Source organism: Chrysemys picta, chromosome 20 (assembly GCF_011386835.1).
Source record: "Chrysemys picta bellii isolate R12L10 chromosome 20, ASM1138683v2, whole genome shotgun sequence".
NCBI classification, from domain to species: domain Eukaryota; kingdom Metazoa; phylum Chordata; order Testudines; family Emydidae; genus Chrysemys; species Chrysemys picta.
The window spans coordinates 23,205,919-23,217,120 of record NC_088810.1 but is presented as its reverse complement, the minus strand read 5'-3'; the positions used below and the strand labels follow the sequence as shown (position 1 = coordinate 23,217,120).

General features: G+C 41.3%; 1 long non-coding RNA gene across 1 annotated transcript; it reads right to left on the bottom strand.

The window, feature by feature from the left end:
- Positions 1-203: 203 nt before the first annotated feature.
- On the bottom strand, positions 204-3,203 carry LOC112060080 (uncharacterized). The gene is made up of 2 exons (XR_002889369.3): positions 3,090-3,203; positions 204-1,462 (listed from the first exon to the last, which is right to left on the bottom strand). It is a non-coding gene; the product is annotated as an uncharacterized LOC112060080 (long non-coding RNA).
- Between the last annotated feature and the right edge of the window lie 7,999 nt (positions 3,204-11,202).

Genomic DNA, 11,202 nt, shown 5'->3' with positions numbered 1-11,202 from the left:
TCAAGGGTGAAAATCACCTCTTTGCAGAGGCCTAGCAAAATCCTAAAGACCATGGAAGGGGCATGGCTAGCCAGTCACTTCAGCTTCGGTAGATGCTAAATAGTTTATAGGCTCAGTATTCACCGTCTATACTGCGGTGAATTTCACCCAGAATGGTTTGTAAATAAGGAAAGGAGTAGAAAGGAAAACCAGAAGACCAATACTATGAGGCAACACAATTTTTATTGAGAATGACAAATGGAGTATGTGCTTGCCAAATGAAACAATTCAGTATATAAAGGAAACATTTCCAGGGATTCAAGAAGGGCTATAACCAATGACCCACTCCAAGGATTTGCATTTCACACAAGATGTTTTTCTTCTTTCTTTGATATAACTATAGAGTTTGACAATCAAATCCCATTTTCATATATTTCTAGTTATTTGATTTATCCCAGACAGTGTCAAATGGGACAAAGCACATTAGAAGTAGATAACTAAGCTGGAAAGCCATTATATTATAGATCTAAAATAAAGCATAACATGAGATAAACTTATTTAGGCCTAATTTTAAGAGGTACCAAGTAGAATTGGTTAAAATTTTTCCAATGGAAAGTTTTTACATAGGAAAATGTAAATTTCAGCTAAATTGAAACTTTCCACAGGATCTCGTCAATTTCAATGAAATTTCATTTGGGAGGTGTGTGAGGAAGTGTTTTGTTATGTCATAATCAGATATCATAGGAATAGAACATTTGATTTCTGATTTCAAACAACTTTTTGTTTTTTTAATTTAATATTAGAGTATAAAATCTGTAAAAAGTCAAGACAAAACATTTTTTTTTTTCAAAAATTCCATTTTAAATTTGAAAATTCTAATTTGGAACAAAACCAAGTTTTTTGAAATTTGTGAATATTTCACAGCAGTGGAGATTCTAGTTCCCACACAGCTATCGTTCTGAGCAGTTGCAACTTCTATTGACTTGAATGGGAGTCGTGGGTGCTCAGCAGTTCTGAAATGCATTGTGCCTGAGCTCAGCCCCGAATCTGTATCTTACTTTTCATTTCCAGGTTACTTGTACCCTGGATATTCCTATTGGGTTTAACATGCTCACAGTTTACAGAGCAGAATTTATTGGGCAGCGGGGAAGAATAAGGATTCTAGGATCTGGTGTCAAAGGATGGCAAACTCTAATTATACAAATTCATGAAACCCTGAGAACCGAGAGATCTTTCGGAGCAGAATGATCTCTCAGTGTCAAATAGTGGTGAAGTTTCCACTACAGAGTAATGAGGGAAAGTGGTGAGAATTGGCCCAGGGATTATCGCAATGCCTGGTGGTGAGTCAGACTCAAATATTGAGTCAGGGCACTGAATGACACAAGGCTCATTGTAGGTGACAGCAGCTGGCGTTGGGCGTGGAACCTCACATGGTATGTTGCGTAGGCCGTAGCAAGACATCTTTCTGTGATGGAGATTAAACCTGAAACACACAATCTCAAACTGAATACACAAAATGCAGAAAAGTTTTTGGAGTAAGAGATGCAAAGCTCAGATACTATGGTTATGGAACCATGGAGATAGGCAGAAAGTGGTGTGCAATGATGACTTGGTTCCTTAATTCCTGATGACAAGTCTCTCCCATTTGCTTATTCTTGTCCTCTTGTTTCATTAACCGTTGTGCTCTCTCATCCTCCCACTCTGTTCCCTGGTCACTCCTTACCGTTCTTTTTACAGCTTCAGACACTATTAAAAAAAGCTACCTATCACTTACCAGAACAATTTCCCTTTCCCCTGCTCTATGCAAACTTTAATTTTAAAACAAGACTCATATGAAATGGTGGGTAGCTATTATCCATGCTTAATAGAAGGAGGAACCCCAACACAAAGGATTGCCCCAGGTCACTTTGTGAGCCCACGGAACAGCCTGGACTAGAACCCAGGCACTTCTAGTTGTTGTATTATTATTTCTGATTTGAATTCCAATAGCTCTTTGAAGATGTAACGGCTGCTCCTGGCCACTTATAAACACAAATTAAGAGAGAGTCCCAGCTCTCCACAGACTAATTATCTGAGACAGGCAAAGAATGGGAGACGTATTCATTATCTCAGTTTTACAGATGGGATGCTGATGCACGAGGATTAAGAGCTAGGTTTTCAAAGCATTTTGAGTCCTTAGAAATCTGGCCCCAAATAACTTGCCGAAGGTGCCCCAGGAAATCTGTGCAGAGCCGAGGCCTAAAGGCAGATTTCCCGAGACACAATAGAGAGCTGTAACCACAAGACTCTCATACATATGTCCAGTAAGGGCACTTCACTTTAGTGGAACCACAGCAAATTATACAAGCTGAGGACCTGGATCTGAAATTGCTAGTTCTGCATATAAGAATGAAAGAATTGCTATACAGAGTCAGGGCTGTGGTCCATCAAGGCCAGTATCCTGTCTCAGATAGTGTCTGTCATTTCAGAGATAACTTGGTTCATTATGGAGTAAAAAATCTCCTAACACTCCTAAGGTAAAAGTTGCCTTTGACCAGATGAAGGAGGATTTAAATATATTCTTTCCAAACTCTGGGTTCCTATCTATCTGCCAAGTAGATTGATAGATCTAGTCTCCTCCATTGAAAATAGCAAGAGAGTTGCATCTCAATGCTAGAGAATGCCAATCTCTAGTTTTATGGAAATATTTAGGGGCAGTTCCTCAGAAACTGAAAGCCAACATACCTCCATTGAAGACATCTCAGGATCTGGATATATATATATAAGTATTTTTAAAATATAAAAACAGTACTTTCCAGTATTAAAGTACTGAGATTTTACAAAGCTGTTTAAGGGGGGTTGGATACCTAATGCCCAGTTAAAATGAATGGGATGTTAAAATGCATGTCCCAAATGCTTAGGTAGCTTTGAAAACCCCAGTCTTAATTTCTGAAGCCTGCAGACACCACTGCCCGAAACGGAATGACTACAAAAAAGATTCTGTTACGGAAAGAAATCCTGTAATATTTTTGAGACTCACATAGTCTTTGTGCAGGATTTGATTGTGAACCAAGAGCCATCACTAAATTAACATTTAAATAGTAACGAACAATTCACCAAAATGGACTTACCAGGTTCACCAAGGAAAATAGATGAGAAGTGGAGAAAAGAGTCCTGACTGGCGAGTGCTTTTATCCTGTTTCCCAGACAGCCTGGAGGATCTGTGACGCACTTTCCACAAGAGGCCCTAATTAGTTTAAAAATAGATCATACTGTATGCTTAACTCCAACCACTGATGGAATTGTCTTGCTTACTGTTTGTTGTCTGCTAGTGTTTTCTCAGCCTCAGACAGTATGACTTGCACATTATGCTCTGCAGGTTTCTTTGAGCTTAACATTTTACGTGTCAAATTAATTCCTGGCATCCATTAACCACATTTCAGTTATGCCAGGAATTAAGCAGATTACTTTTTTTTTATTCTTCTTTTATGAGCTTTAAAACATGAATGGTTCAGGGGAACATCAATAGCATAATCCACTGTAATACACAGGGTTCTACTTTAGTTCTTTAAATCCAGGTTACAGTCTAGTTGGGGACAAAGTGGAGTTCACCCTTGCAACTCTGAAGATAGAGGCTGACTTTCATCAGTGTTTTATTATCTCTACCCTTAACTATTTATTATTTGTCTAGTCGAATAGCCATAGAAACGCATGGGCATCTTTCCAATGAGGTCAATTGTCTTTGAACTCAGCTATACGAGTAGCATTTCATTCAAGGGGGGAAGGCTGTGAAACGAGTTAACAGAAATCTGGACACATTGCTTGTGCCATATTATCCTCAACTCTAGCAGAAAGAGTTAGAGCCACCACTGGGATGGTATTCTACGGGTGAGTTTTTTTAGTCCTGGATACACATGAATCCCATTATTCTGGGAGAAATATACCTTTCCCTACTTAGCATCCTGGTCCAAATAAATATAGTCCCTTGTGAAGATCTTTACACTTCCATCATCTCAGGCTCTGGGGAGGAAGGTATGCAGCTCTTTCAAATTTGGGGGATGCCTGGAGCATCTGACATCCATCCAAGGAAGCTGTCAGGGCTGGTTGGACTTTGCCCCCACTTCCATTCAAGTCTGTGTGGGGAGCTAAGGAGAAGAATAGCTGAGTTTAATGGTATCTCTGGGGAGGGGGAAGAGGAGAGAGCTTACTGATTTGACCAAGATCACTCACAAGTTCTATGGCTTAAGCCTAAACCAAGATTTTCCAAATTGACCAGAGATATTGGCTACCAAAGTGGAGACACCCTTGAAGATCATGTTTTTTTTTTTTTTTTTTTTTCAGTCCCACCTTTTGAAAACCAGGCCTCTATAAGGTGTTTCAAAGGGAGGCCAAAGTTACTAGTCAATTTTTTAAAACTTTGGCTTTAATTTCTGCAAGTCTTATGTCTTAGCCACTTCTCTCTTCCTTTATGTTCCAGATTTAAATACATTGGCAGGTGAAAGATGGTTGAAGACAAAGGTAATCTCAAGCAGATGACTGGCAGACTGTTAAATAAAAGTGAAGATATTCTACAAAAGTGAGACACCGTCCTTTTATAACATAAAGGTACAATAAATCCCTGATAAAGCTGAAGTTCTGTAGGAAGATGCATCAAACATAGGGACAGATCCTGAAATAGCATAAATCAGGATAGGGCATTGCAGTTGATGGAGTATTGCCAGTTGGCACCAGCTGAGGTCTGGGCTAGACGTTTTTATAAAGAATCTTTATTAAAACAAATTCAAAGCTATTTTTTAATGAAAAAAACCCAAGAACTCTGAGTTCTGAGGTTATGACTCATGACGGGTTAGAGGAATGACATGCATGACCTTGACACACATTTTAATGTGACGCTATTACTCAGTTGTCCTTGAGACTCCAACTCCAGTCACCTGCTTTGACTCTTAGCATAATACAAACCTTTGCATGCATCAACCATTAATGAATGTTTCTAATACACCTTGAAATCCTTTGTTCTGGAGAAACCTCAGAGTTTCCCAATAAGAGTAATTGTCCAGATGATCCTGGCAGGGAAACATAATAATTTAGAGATAATTTATGGAAAAGTTTGCAACTTTGTTTAATGAGCAGACAACATGCATGTAAAGAAACAAAGATTTTGCAACAAAGGATAATTTTAGCGCCTCCTCTGAGTAGGAGCCACTGTTTGTCCTGACAGGCAGATGCCAAGGTCAACATGGTTTCTCAGCCACAGGTACCATTAGGCCCACCCAGGTCTGTTTTGCCCAAAGTCACGCTGCAGCCCCCTGTAGTGATGATGAGAGACACTACTACAGGACAGGCTTCACACAGTCGCTGCTGCTGAGTTCTTTGGTCCCAGATACACGTGAAACAAAAATTCTGGGCGATAGGTCCCCGTCCCTCCTCACTATCCTGCCCCAAACAGTTGAATGTATTTACCACTCTCTGAAGATGATGTCCTCCCAAAATCTGCAACACAAGTATGGAAACAGGTGAAAATTAGCATGCAATTCTAGCATGACACAAACAAAGAAAAAGCAATGGCTAGTCAACATCACAGCTACAACATACATTCAGCAGGCTGTGCCAATATAAAATAATAATTGATACATTTATTATTAATATTTTACCACAGCACATTGGGTCCTTAATTATGGAGCAGGACACGTGGTGCTAGGAGCTGTACAAACACAGAACTAAAAGACAGTCACTGTCCCAAAGAATTTATAATCTATAAGACAAAGGAGGGATACAAATGTATGGGGAAGTTCAAGGAAACAGTGAGACAATATTAGTCAGCATGGTAGACTCATAGATTCATAGATTATAGGACTGGAAGGGACCTCGAGAGGTCATCGAGTCCAGTCCCCTGCCCGCATGGCAGGACCAAATACTGTCTAGACCATCCCTGATAGACATTTATCTAACCTACTCTTAAATATCTCCAGAGACGGAGATTCCACAACCTCCCTAGGCAATTTGTTCCAGTGTTTAACCACCCTGACAGTTAGGAACTTTTTCCTAATGTCCAACCTAGACCTCCCTTGCTGCAGTTTAAACCCATTGTTTCTGGTTCTATCCTTAGAGGCTAAGGTGAACAAGTTCTCTCCCTCCTCCTTATGACACCCTTTTAGATACCTGAAAACTGCTATCATGTCCCCTCTCAGTCTTCTCTTTTCCAAACTAAACAAACCCAATTCTTTCAGCCTTCCTTCATAGGTCATGTTCTCAAGACCTTTAATCATTCTTGTTGCTCTTCTTTGGACCCTTTCCAATTTCTCCACATCTTTTTTAAAATGCGGCGCCCAGAACTGGACACAATACTCCAGCTGAGGCCTAACCAGAGCAGAGTAGAGCGGAAGAATGACTTCTCGTGTCTTGCTCACAACACACCTGTTAATACATCCCAGAATCATGTTTGCTTTTTTTGCAACAGCATCACACTGTTGACTCATATTTAGCTTGTGGTCCACTATAACCCCTAGATCCCTTTCTGCCGTACTCCTTCCTAGACAGTCTTTTCCCATTCTGTATGTGTGAAATTGATTTTTCCTTCCTAAGTGGAGCACTTTGCATTTGTCTTTGTTAAACTTCATCCTGTTTAACTCAGACCATTTCTCCAATTTGTCCAGATCATTTTGAATTATGACCCTGTCCTCCAAAGTAGTTGCAATCCCTCCCAGTTTGGTATCATCCGCAAACTTAATAAGCGTACTTTCTATGCCAATATCTAAGTCGTTGATGAAGATATTGAACAGAGCCGGTCCCAAAACAGACCCCTGCGGTACCCCACTCGTTACGCCTTTCCAGCAGGATTGGGAACCATTAATAACAACTCTCTGAGTACGGTTATCCAGCCAGTTATGCACCCACCTTATAGTAGCCCCATCTAAGTTGTATTTGCCTAGTTTATCGATAAGAATATCATGCGAGACCGTATCAAATGCCTTACTAAAGTCTAGGTATACCACATCCACCGCTTCACCCTTATCCACAAGGCTCGTTATCCTATCAAAGAAAGCTATCAGATTGGTTTGACATGATTTGTTCTTCACAAATCCATGCTGGCTGTTCCCTATCACCTTACCACCTTCCAAGTGTTTGCAGATGATTTCCTTAATTACTTGCTCCATTATCTTCCCTGGCACAGAAGTTAAACTAACTGGTCTGTAGTTTCCTGGGTTGTTTTTATTTCCCTTTTTATAGATGGGCACTATATTTGCCCTTTTCCAGTCTTCTGGAATCTCTCCCGTCTCCCATGACTTTCCAAAGATAATAGCTAGAGGCTCAGATACCTCCTCTATTAGCTCCTTGAGTATTCTAGGATGCATTTCATCAGGCCCGGGTGACTTGCAGGCATCTAACTTTTCTAAGTGATTTTTAACTTGTTCTTTTTTTATTTTATCCGCTAAACCTACCCCCTTCCCATTAGCATTCACTATGTTAGGCATTCCATCAGACTTCTCAGTGAAGACCGAAATAAAGAAGTCATTAAGCATCTCTGCCATTTCCAAGTTTCCTGTTACTGTTTCTCCCTCTTCACTAAGCAGTGGGCCTACCCTGTCTTTGGTCTTCCTCTTGCTTCTAATGTATTGATAAAAAGTCTTCTTGTTTCCTTTTATTCCCGTAGCTAGTTTGAGCTCATTTTGTGCTTTTGCCTTTCTAATCTTGCCCCTGCATTCCTGTGTTGTTTGCCTATATTCATCCTTTGTAATCTGTCCTAGTTTCCATTTTTTATATGACTCCTTTTTATTTTTTAGATCGTGCAAGATCTCGTGGTTAAGCCAAGGTGGTCTTTTGCCACATTTTCTATCTTTCCTAACCAGCGGAATAGCTTGCTTTTGGGCCCTTAATAGTGTCCCTTTGAAAAACTGCCAACTCTCCTCAGTTGTTTTTCCCCTCAGTCTTGATTCCCATGGGACCTTACCTATCAGCTCTCTGAGCTTCCCAAAATCTGCCTTCCTGAAATCCATTGTCTCTATTTTGCTGTTCTCCCTTCTACCCTTCCTTAGAATTGCAAACTCTATGATTTCATGATCACTTTCACCCAGGCTGCCTTCTACTTTCACATTCTCAACGAGTTCCTCCCTATTTGTTAAAATCAAGTCTAGAACAGCTTCCCCCTAGTAGCTTTTTCAACCTTCTGAACTAAAAAGTTGTCTCCAATGCAGTCCAAGAATTTGTTGGATAGTCTGTGCCCCGCTGTGTTATTTTCCCAACATATATCTGGATAGTTGAAGTCCCCCATCACCACCAAATCTAGGGCTTTGGATGATTTTGTTATTTGCTTGAAAAAAGCCTCATCCACCTCTTCCACCTGGTTAGGTGGCCTGTAGTAGACTCCTAGCATGACATCTCCCTTGTTTTTTGCCCCTTTTAGCCTAACCCAGAGACTCTCAACACTTCCGTCTCCTATGTCCATCTCTACCTCAGTCCAAGTGTGTACATTTTTAATATATAAGGCAACACCTCCTCCCTTTTTCCCCTGTCTATCCTTCCTGAGCAAGCTGTACCCATCCACACCAACATTCCAATCATGTGTATTATCCCACCAAGTTTCAGTGATGCCAACAATGTCATAGTTGTATTTATTTATTAGCACTTCCAGTTCTTCCTGCTTATTCCCCATACTTCTCGCATTTGTATATAGGCATCTAAGATACTGGTTTGATCTTTCCTCCCAGTTTTGTCCTGACTCTCCTTTCTCTCTGCCAATATAGCCCACACTCCCTCTCGTTTCCGACCCATCTCCCCGGTCTCCATGTTCCCCACTTACCTGTGGGCTTTGCTCACCTGTCCCCGTCGAACCTAGTTTAAAGCCCTCCTCACTAGGTTAGCCAGTCTGTGCCCGAATAGGGTCTTTCCTCTCCTCGAAAGGTGAACGCCATCTCTGCCTAGCAGTCCTTCCTCGAATAGCATCCCGTGGTCTAGGAAGCCAAAGCCCTCCTGGCGACACCATCTTCGCAGCCAGGCATTCACCTCCATGATGCATCTGTCTCTGCCCGGGCCCCTACCTTTGACAGGAAGAATTGAAGAGAATACTACCTGCGCTCCAAACTCCTTCACCCGTACTCCCAGAGCCCTGTAGTCACTCTTGATCCGCTCAGTGTCACACCGCGCAGTATCATTTGTGCCCACATGGATGAGTAGCATGGGGTAGTAGTCAGAGGGCTGGATAATCCTCGACAATGCCTCCGTAACGTCTCGGATACGGGCCCCCGGCAGGCAGCATACCTCCCGAGATGAAATGTCAGGGCGACAGATGGGCGCCTCCGTCCCCCTCAGCAGAGAGTCTCCGACCACCACTACCCTACGTTTCCTATTCGCTAAGACGGTGGTCTTAGCACACCTGTGGCCTATCTGGCCTTGGAAGTGTACCAGAGTACAAACCCAATATTTAAGAAACTAATGAATTAGAAGACAGTTAGCACCCCTGCTTACAAACAACTCACATTTCTGCAAGCTTTTAAAAAAAATCAGGATAATCTTTTGCAAGCGGTTTGTTAAAGAGGAATTGAACTTTAACCTGTGGATTGTGAGTTGGACTCCTCTTTGGGAAATGGCAGTGTGTTAATTCCCGACAGATATAGCGTTCTTGTGGGCACTGGGAATATACAAAGGGTCACTAAATGGAGTAATGTACTCTTGTGTGGAGGGTGAGGGGACGGAAGGGGAATGGCTGAACTGAAAGTCACATCTCGGGAGATGGAAGAGTAAAGAGGTTATTGATTTGCCCAAGATTGCTCTGGGAATCTATGGATAAATGCAGAGCCCAGACATTAAAAACCAACAAGGAAATTAAATTGCCAAGCTAGGGACACTATAATGAGCCTGTTTTTTCAGACATTGATAAGCACCCACACTGTGAAAACCAAGCTCCTTTAAGGTGGCTCCAGTCCAAAGCTCAAAGTAACTAGTCACTTTGGAAAATCTCTTAACCTTTCTGGCTAAGATCCTCAAAGAAGCCTCAAGTCTTAAGCAACAGACCATCCATCCTCTCCCAACCTTTATGTACCAGAGCTACATCCATAGGGAGATGGGAGATGACTGATGGTCGAAGGAATCTTAGGGAGACATCAGGCAGCTAGATGAATAAATGAGTAGACCCTCTACAAAGAGAGGCCATCCTTCTAGACAAGAGAAGAAGGGGAAACGAGTCACTCATAGAGCTGGAGTATCTTAGAAAAATATTATTTGAAATATAATGCTGGAGCCTCAGCTAGTTAAAAATCAATCATTGAAGTTGATGGAGACAGGCTGATTTGAACCAGTTAAGGTTCTTCAAAGCTTTAAAAAGGAATGTTTATGGAAAACAAAAAAGCAAAGCAAGATTTAAATGAAAAATAAAGGAATCCCGAATTCTGAGGCTGTAAATCATGACCTCATTAGGGGAATGACATAAATTACCTTGACCCACATATTTAAAGTGATGTTATTACTCAGGACCAGCGAGTCTAAATTCAGTAATGTATTTTCAATATTATAATAATAGAACTCTGTGTATGTGTAAGGCATTAATGAATGTTTGTGAAGTGCTTTGAAATTCTTGTTCTTAGGAAACTGGAGAACATCGCCATTAAGTGTCATTGCCCAGGGGATCCCCAGAAACACACCTCATAATTTAAGGATAATTTATGGGAAAATGGTTGCAGCTTTATTAAATGAGCGAGCAACATGAGTGTAATCATATCATGGAGGAAAACCAAGTAGACTTTGTAGGAAAGTGTGACTTTAGCATCTCAGAGAGAACATGAATCACCTTTTGAGTGTCACACCCCCCAGGCCACCTCACATGTTAGTGATAATTTATAGCAAAAAAAAAAAAAGCCGAAGCTATTATTAAATAAATAACAAGAAAGTAACCAAATTATGCTGGGAAAAGAACACACTTTTGTCGTCAAGGGTGGCTGTAGCTGCTAAATCCAACCACGAGAAAACCCATTGCCCTGACCGGCAGAAACGAAGGTAAAAAATGCTACCTCACCAGAGACAGCATCTGGCCCACCCAAGGCTGGGCACCAGGCTTACCCAAGTCACTCTCCATTCCTGTAGAGCTGGCTAGAGTTGCCACCACAGCAGTCTCTGCTGGTGAGTCTTTTGGTCCTAGACACACATGAATCACACAATTCTGAGAGATGTATTTCATCCCGAATCACCGTCCCTGCCCTCACAGCTGAATGAATTTAACTTTTTGCTAAGACTATATCAGCTGCAAAATTGCAA